This window comes from Octopus bimaculoides, chromosome 4 (genome assembly GCF_001194135.2).
Source record: "Octopus bimaculoides isolate UCB-OBI-ISO-001 chromosome 4, ASM119413v2, whole genome shotgun sequence".
In the NCBI taxonomy this organism is placed as follows: domain Eukaryota; kingdom Metazoa; phylum Mollusca; class Cephalopoda; order Octopoda; family Octopodidae; genus Octopus; species Octopus bimaculoides.
The window spans coordinates 66,952,639-66,961,835 of NC_068984.1; the positions used below are offsets into that span (position 1 = coordinate 66,952,639).

The following is a 9,197-nucleotide window of genomic DNA, read 5'->3' on the forward strand; positions in this document are numbered from 1 at the left end:
TAAAAAAATAATATTGAATTTTATAGATAATATTCAACTGAAAATTGTTTCATAATTTTTTTATGAGGTAAAATAAGAGAAATTATTAAGTCTTATCTTGCAGAAAATATTAAATTATGCGAAAGGAAACTTTAAAAAAAAAAAAAAAAAAAATAAGGAAAGAAATTCTTATCTACAAATGAAAAGCAAATTTTAAAAATATTGGTGGAGTTCAAAGGTAAGTTACACTGATGATCTGAAGTTATTATTATATACTTTTCTGTAATTCTAGTTTTTCGAAAGGTTTGAAAACTCCCCACTACACAAAATACTGGTGATGACTGACTGTGAGGAAAGTTCTGATGAGGAAAATGTCCAATTCTCTTTGAGAAGTCACTGTCAAGGTTTACCCACTGATATGGGCAGAATTTTAGCAATGCCAGCTTATGCAGCAATTGGAAAGAGTCAAATAATTTGTCACATTTTATCTCATTTGCTCTTTAGCCATGACAAAAATTAATAAATTTCTCTTAGTCTACAAGAAATTAATATTTAACCTTGCTGGATAATAAAATATTACAAGTCTAGCTCAGATGAAAATATTTTCTGTCTCTTCATAGCTGGCAGCTAGGTAATCAAATTTAATATCAATTTTTTACTTAAAAATTCTAAAATATTAACTCATTGGTGCTAAATAATCAACTATCTGCTGAGATTAAATTCAATTGACAATTTTAACCATATGTAACCTAATTGTCTATTCATTTCTTTGGTAAACATATTGAATAGTTAGTCTTATTTTACTTATTGTTGTGGTACTACTGTACATCATGGGCCCCATCAATTTATTTCCATTATTGATTAATCAAGTTCATTAAGGATTGAAATATGAAGATGCTTGCTGTCTTGATTGTATACTTTTTAATGGATGATAGACAGCTTACTTGAGCAAAAGCACTCTTCACAAAACCAATAAGTAAACAAGTGTCAACACAGGAATTTCTGTGTGATTGCTCTTTATTTAATGATCCTTCATAACAATTATAGTCATCTATTTTTTTTTTTTTCATAGTGTTATATAAAATAACTTACATATGATCAATAGAAAATCCAACAATATATTAGATTCAGTCGTTGTTTAGTACCATGTTAACACCGATCTAGAAAATGTACGATCAAAGTTATTCCAGACACACTTTCCTTGTTTTTTCTTAAGACACTAATCTATCTAGAACTACATTATTACACAGTGTTCTTCCACATTTTTGAAGGTTGTAGTGTGTGACTTCAGGGGGATTTGGCTGCTATTTGTTGCAAAACACGTGACCATAAAGAAGTTTTTTTCTTCTTGGATTTTTCTTTTAGTCAGAATTGCTTCTATTAGCATTAACATGGTACCTTTAAGAGGTATAAAATCAAAAAGCAAGTGTCTTTGTCTTTCTGTGCTTCAAGACTGAAAGTGTTTTGTAATGAAAAAGTATATAGATGGGATTAATGTTGTACAGCTTGTACCATACCAAAATTATATATATGAGTGTGTATATATATGTGTGTGTGTGTGTGTGTGTATATATATATATATAATATATCTTTTATCTTTTACTTGTTTCAATCGTTAGACTGCGGCCATGCTGGGGCATCACCTTGAAGAATTTCTAGTCAAATGAATCAACCCCAGTACTTTTGTTTTTAAAGCTTGGTATTTATTCTGTTCAACTGTTTTGTCAAACTGCTAAGTTATGGAGATGTAAACACGCTGACATCAATTGTCAAATGGTGGTGGGGGACAAACATACACAAAGACACACGCACATATATATACACGCACACATGCATACACATCACAAAACAAAGGTAGAAAAATACTTGCATACTCTATAAAATGTTTTACAAGCATAGAACATTAAGAATGGAAACAAGCCACACTCATATTGCTTACCAATACCAAAATAATCACACATATCAAAAAATTAACATGTGGTTACTGATATATAAAAACTTAACCGTCTAAAAATTTAGATAGTAAAGCCTACATAAATTTTACCACAACAAAACAGATTAACATGTTACTGATGTGGTAGCCTAATGGTTAAAACAACTTTTGACAGAAAAGTTACAAAAATCCAGCTAGGATTTTAGAGCTATGCAAATGCCAAATCTATTTCGGTTCTTGAAAATATAACTGTGAAGGTCTGGAAATATTGAATATGGATTTAGGAGCTTTATTGATCCAAACTAACTGCAGATAACTGGTATGGAAAGATGAAAAAAATCTGTAATATAAAAGATAAAACTGGAACATAGTCACATCCTTAATAAAACTCATGCATACACATATCTTTTCTCTTTTATTTGTCTTAGTCATTAGACTGTAGCCATACAGGGGCACCACTCCTGAAGAGTTTTAGCAGAACTAACCAACATCCAGTACTTATTTTTGTTCTAAGCCTGGTACTTATTCTATTGGTCTCTTTTTGCTAAACCACCAAGTTATGGGAACATCAAGAAACTGACACCAGTTGTCAGATAGTGGTAGGGATACAGACACAAACATAATGACACACACATGCACACACATGCACACACATTTATAAGACAGGATTCTTTCAGTTTCTGTCTCCCAGATACACTCACAAGGCTTTGGCCAAGGCCTATAATAGAAGACACTTGCTCAAGGTGTCATGCAGTGGGACTGAACCTGGAACCATGTGGTTGGGAAGCAAGCTTCTTGCCTCACAGTCATGCTTATGTACATACAACATACTTCTTTGAATTTCTGTCTGCTAAATCTACTCACAAAAGCTTTAGTTAACCTCATGCTATAGTAGAAAATACTTTTTTGAGTTGCTGCACTGTCGGATTGAACCTGAAATGATTGCTAAGCAAACTTCTAAACTACACTATACCTTTACCTGATATGATACTGGTAACAAATTTGTAACAAGGATTTCACAAGAACACATCTCCAATGACTAGTCTTCTTCTTCAGGGTCAGAAAGTATATTAGCTTTCATTAGTTGCTGACGCTATAGTTGCAGCCCTCCAAGATGCAGGAAGCATTGAAGAACCAAGTGGATGTTGAACCAAGGGGGCAATAATGGGGTACCCAAGTGGTGGGTGGTGGATGTAAAAACAACAAAATAATGGATTAATAAGGTTAACTTTTATTTGTGAAATATATTTGTTTTGAATTTACTTCAGAAAGTGGTCTATGTTTGTAATGGTGAGTGAAAGGAGGCACTAGGAATGTGGCCTGGGAGTCTAGTGGGTGGCAGTCTGAAAATGTTTGGGAATCACTGATGTAAAGTATAACATAGACATTTGGTACAGCTAATTCTATTTACTTTAGTCATGGTACTCTATGCAGTGCATTGTCTGCATTTTTGATAACTATATTTTATGACTTCGGAAAATACAAATTTATTATTGTATGCAAATATAACACTATGTGCTTAATTCATAATTCATAAAAATAAAAAAAAAATAACTTGAAATTTTATGAGGGTGAAAGAAAGTCTTTAGAAACTATTTCTTATATTTTTATTTGTTGAATATTTTTTTTCATTTTTATATCTCTCTATATTTGAGATACTGTTGATAAAAATAGATGTGCTTCAAATCATAATTTATTATCATTATTTGCTGTATCTCATTCTTCAGTTTCTGCCTTACTTTTTCCACTCACCTCTCTACTATTTCCTATGTTTCTGTCAAAACTCTACTGTGTTAAACATTTTGATGACCATTACACTTTGGAACACATTGCTTTGTGTTTATATTCGTTTTTATTATTATTATTATTTATGAAAAGCTATAAGCTCCAGCACACACATAGCTTCACATGTAACTTCAGTTGTTTTCACACTGGTCTTCACTACCGATTAGCTTTAATTTACTGAGAAGGTAGTGGAATGAGTCAATTATTTTGTCTGCTGTTTGTTTCTCAGCATCATCGTATGGGTGTTTTGTGTTGTAAGTGGGTATGTGTGTGGGTGTGTGAAACTATATGAATGTGTATGTGTGCATGTGTGTCTGTTTGTGAGTGAGACTGTGTGTTTTCGTGCACATGCACTCACTATTAAATGAAGGCACTAATTGGTTTAATTATATTTAAAGCCTATCTTTTGAACAAAATTCATAACACATAATGTGTTATTTATATTATTCTCTCCTTTCCCTACTAAATGTGAGTAACCATGCAGCTCTACTATAAGAACTTGTTCTGCTCTGCCCCTCATACCCTTTCTCCACCAACATAAAACTGACCACCCTCTTTAGGTTTGTAGTCTTGCAAGCTGCATGGCAACCTCACCAGTGCCGGTGCAAGAAAAGAAAGCACCCAGTACACTCTGTAAAATAGTTGGTTTTAAGAAGGGCATTCAGCCATAGAAGCAATGCTAAATCAAACACTGGAGCATGATGCAGGCCTTAGACACTTTGGATCCTGTCAAACTGCCTAACCAATACCTGTATAGAACATGGATTTTAAATGATGATGATGATGATTTTGATTATAAAAAGAACACAATTCACAATAAACATTAACAAAATGGTAAAAAAAAAAAAGGTAAGATGTAAAAAATCAAATAAAAATACATGCACAAATTTCAGTCTGAAGTGAATTAACAATTATCCGGCTAGAAACAGAAGTAAATTTCCTGCAATTCACATCCATTTTAAAAATAGAAATGATGCGTTGATAATGTAGTCTCAAAGAAAAATACAAGGATGATCAAAGTGCTAATGTCATAGATAATAGGTTTGTTTGACCAAAGCTGATGTGATGTGAGCTGAAAGAATTACATCAAAAATTTGTCTTCCTTCATTTGCCAATGAAAATAATAATAGCCAACACCACATGATTATTAATCTTTAAATACATAATTGCTATTATGAGTTAAATAAATAAATTATATGTATGTGGCCACTCAGTATGCTAGAATTAGCAATCAAGCTTCATTCAAATTTACAAGATCATGCTAACCGTTTTAGGAAAAATATATGATAAATGAATTCTACATTTATATCAATTATATTTCTTATCACTTAACGTCCACTTTTCCATGCTTGCATGGGTCAGATGGAATTCATTGAGAAAGACTTTCTATAACCAGCTGCCCATCCTGTTGCTAATCTCTATGCAAGATCATATTTTCATACAAGATTATATTTACTCATGTTTTTTAAGGAAGACTAGAAATGAAAATTGGCTGTATGACTGTGATGCTCATTTACAACCATGCCAAGACAAGGGTACACAGAAACATATTTACACACACACACACACATGCATACATGTGATACACATGCATATATACATGTGAGTGTGTGGTGTGTGTATGTGTGTGTATGCAGATGTATACAAATGTATGCATACATCCATATATATATATATATATACATATGAAGTTGAGCCAGTCTTTACTGCTGAGGCAATGGAAATTGTTTAAACTGACATCAGTATAAGGAATTCTTGATCTGTGTTTTTCAGGCAATTATAGTCCCTATCAGTATATATGTCTACAATCATGTGCTTTGACAACAGAATTAAAGCATTTTAGCTTTTGTTTCTAACAATGTAAGTGTTTCTAATACACTAGTCATATTCAGTGACAATTATGGTTTTCTTTTGGGGTAAACATTGCCTACTGCAATCCTTATCTATTCTATGTATACACATGAGTGATATTAGCGATTTGCTAAATCATTCATAATTTCTTATGATGTAAAGATAAATACTGATAGAGAATTAAGTCTGGAATCTATCGAGTGAAGTCAGTCTTTACTGATGAAGCAAAGGAAATTGCTGAAACTGATGTCAGTATAAAGAATACTCGATTGGTGTTTACAGGTGATTATAGTCTCTATCAGTATATATGTATACAATCATGTGCTTTGACTACAGTATTAGAGCATTTTAGCTCTTATTTCTAGCAATATAGGTGTTTCTAACACCCTGGTCATATTTAGTAACAATTATGGTTTTCTGTTTTGGTAAAGATTGCATACCACTGTCTATATTAATTTCACATGAATATGACTATATGCATATATATGAGTGTATGAAAATTTAAAAGTTTAAAAACCTTATGATATATATATATATATATATATATATATGTATGTATGTATGTATGCATGTATGTATGTACACATGTGTATGTGTGTAATGGGCTTTTTTCTCATGAAAGATTTAATCTCTGATCAGGAGATATTTCATGATTACTGAAGAAAGTGGAATGAGGTGGGAAAATAATCTTTGGGCTTATGAGAGAGTTTTAAATATCCTAAGACAAATAATAATAAAGATAACGAACTGGATTTATTTGAGGAGGCTGCTTAAGTAGAACAGAATATGTAATAGAATTGACGTGTCATGTTTGAACTTGTCACCAAAATGTCAGAAAAACATCAGTGCCTCAAAATTTCAGAGGAAGATTGATGAAATAAAAACAAATATATAAAAAAATTTAACATTTCCAAACCTTGTGCCTACTAAATAAAACTCTGATTGAATTAGATTACAAATTTGATACCAACTCTCTAGTATATGTATATCCTATGGTAGATCACACACACATGCATGCACATACACACATGGACATAGAGACACACACACACACACACACACTCAGATATAAATACAACACTCTCTGCCTTTGTTCTCTCTCCTACCACCATTTCACTCTAGTTTTCCTTCTCGCCTTCCTTTGTTTTTTTTTTTTATTCATTCATTTGGTAATGTTGTCTAGAATAAAGAATGACAATATGGAGTAATAAGCTCTCTGCAATTTCCTAGGGAGCAAGACAATCTCACTAGCACCGGTACCATAAGATGTGCCTAATACACTTAAATCAGTGTTTAGTAAGTAAAAACAGATGTTTTAGGTCAAGAGGACTGTTTAGTCTTTTGATGATATGGTAATCTCCTTTGTGCTGGTATCATGATAAAATGCACCCAGTACTCTCGATCAATTAGAAAGGGCACTAGCCATAAAAAAAAGAATTGCCAAAATGGAATGTCCAAGTGAGACAGAGTCCCCAACTTATCTAGGAGGGCAGTAAATTTAAATAAGAATTAGCTTGGACCTTGATGACCTGCATATGTCAGACTAGCTTGGAAAGGAAATATAAAATAATGATAAAACACAAAATCATTATGCGATGCAAGACCAAATTAATAGGACATATGAAACCTTAGTTGTTGTTTTTCAGTCCAAAAAATTCATGCTGATATTGTTGATTCAAGTGACTTTTTCAGAAAGGTTGGAGTGTCAAACAAAATGCCTTGTGGTATTTGTTTTAGGTCTCTATGTTTGGTTTTGAAATCCCACCAAAGTCATCTACCAGGATCAATAAAAATGTACCAGAACTAATAAAGTACTGGAGGCAATTTAATCAACTATTAAGTGTAGCACCTTGGGTATCTTTTATTGTAGTTCCAATCTGACCAATGCCATGTAAAGAAATTTGTTAGATGGAAGCTACAGGAAGCCTATAATATATATGTATGTATGTGTATGTATATGTGAATGTGTATTGTTGTTTATATATTCCACACTTGCTGCTACTATGGCAAGGCAGTGTTGATTTCAACATTATAATTAGTTGCCGTTTGCTTTCAAAGACTTCTGGATTAAAGTTATCCCTCATTTGAAAATCTTGTGTGCGATGGCAACATGAAGTGCATCCAGCTATAAAATCTTGCCTTAAATAAATCACCATCCAGACCCATGTAAGCACAGCAAAGAGAAAAAAAAATGACATTAAACAAATGAACAAAATCAATAGCTTGTGTCCCTAAAGCAGTCCAACATTGTCATTAATTTTATTCTGGCGATTCCTGTGAAGACACTGGTGCAAAGTTGCATCAGAGTCAGCCTTCCGTTGAACAACATTGGTGACATAAGGAGGTTAAATCTGTTGCATGAGTAACGACTGGTCTTCCATGCTACATTTCTCAGGCCTGTAGCTTGGTAAGGACAATTCAATGTCACCTCACTGTGCTTGGCAAACACAAATTTGAGCAAGATTTTCCAGATGATAATTTATGGCTACACAAGATCTATAGATGCTGAAGAAGAAGACAATGATTTTTAATGACTGAGATTGCATGATTATTTTGATACACATTTTACCTAGCAACAAACAGCAAGAAGGATGTTAAACTATTCCTATCTGATAATTTATACAAACGTATGAATTCACGATATCTGCATCATTTGATCTTGTGAACAAAGATCATAAATTTGTGGTTTCAAAGGAAGATTAGCAGATAAGAAAGCAAACTAAAAATTTTCTTTTTCCTTACAATTGTATGTGACTCATATAATAAAATTTCTTTCCAAATTGTAATTTTTAATTTCTGTTTATTTTAATTTTTCATTCGTATTTCTTTAACAAATATACTAAAAAATCTTGATGTTTTATGCATCTATGTTCAAACATAAATTCAACACATTCAGTCTCTTGCAGCACTGATACTATGGTAACATCTATTGCCAGTTTAACACTGGATGACAAGATTTCATTAAAGAAGAATTAAAATATAGTTTAAAAAATAAATAATAGATTAACAAAATATAAAACTTAGACCATGCTCCTTCACTTGAAAGCAGTGAAAATTATATTTATAATGTACCTATTTATAGCTCATTAAATTAGGTCATTGATATATATCTTTGCTAGGGATATAGCACAACATTAACAACAAGCTATGAGCCATCAATGCTTTTGTCATGAGACTCATGTTTGGTCTCAAAGTTAAAACAACTGAACAACAGTAGAAGCTGTCAGTTAAACAAAATTACACTGCAAATAGTGGCAATTTAGCTTTGAGCCATTATTCTGTCTGTTACATGGGGATATTCGTCACAAAAGGACGAAGAAGAAAATGAAAATTGAAGTTAAAACCCTGGTGAAAAACCACTGAAGGTAAGTTGTAATGTTAACACATTACTGTAACACAAACTTTATTGATTCAGATATCATCTGATATTGACATGAAATTTGCATTTCTACAACATATTTGCTGGAGGTGTTAGGTATTTTCTCTCCTTTTCTCTCTGGAGATTGAATAGCGTTTCATTGATAAAAGTCTCTTACAATAGAACTCTACCAAAAAAAAAAAACACAAAACAAAGAAGAAAAAACCAAGAATGTTTATTTGCATTTATTCATCGATTATTATTATTATTATTATTATTATTATTATTATT

The 9,197-nt window shown here is 32.2% G+C and overlaps 1 long non-coding RNA gene across 2 annotated transcripts in view; it reads left to right on the forward strand.

Annotated features, from left to right (window-relative positions):
- Nucleotides 1-9,197, forward strand: part of LOC128247593 (uncharacterized) — a 37,643-nt gene that overhangs the window by 26,501 nt on the left and 1,945 nt on the right. Inside the window, exon 3 of one of the 2 annotated variants that reach the window (XR_008263934.1) lies at nt 272-503. The exons of the other annotated variant lie outside the window; for it this stretch is intronic. This is a non-coding gene — a long non-coding RNA (uncharacterized LOC128247593). Of the gene's footprint in view, nt 1-271; nt 504-9,197 lie in introns of those variants that run through there. 2 annotated transcript variants of the gene reach the window in all.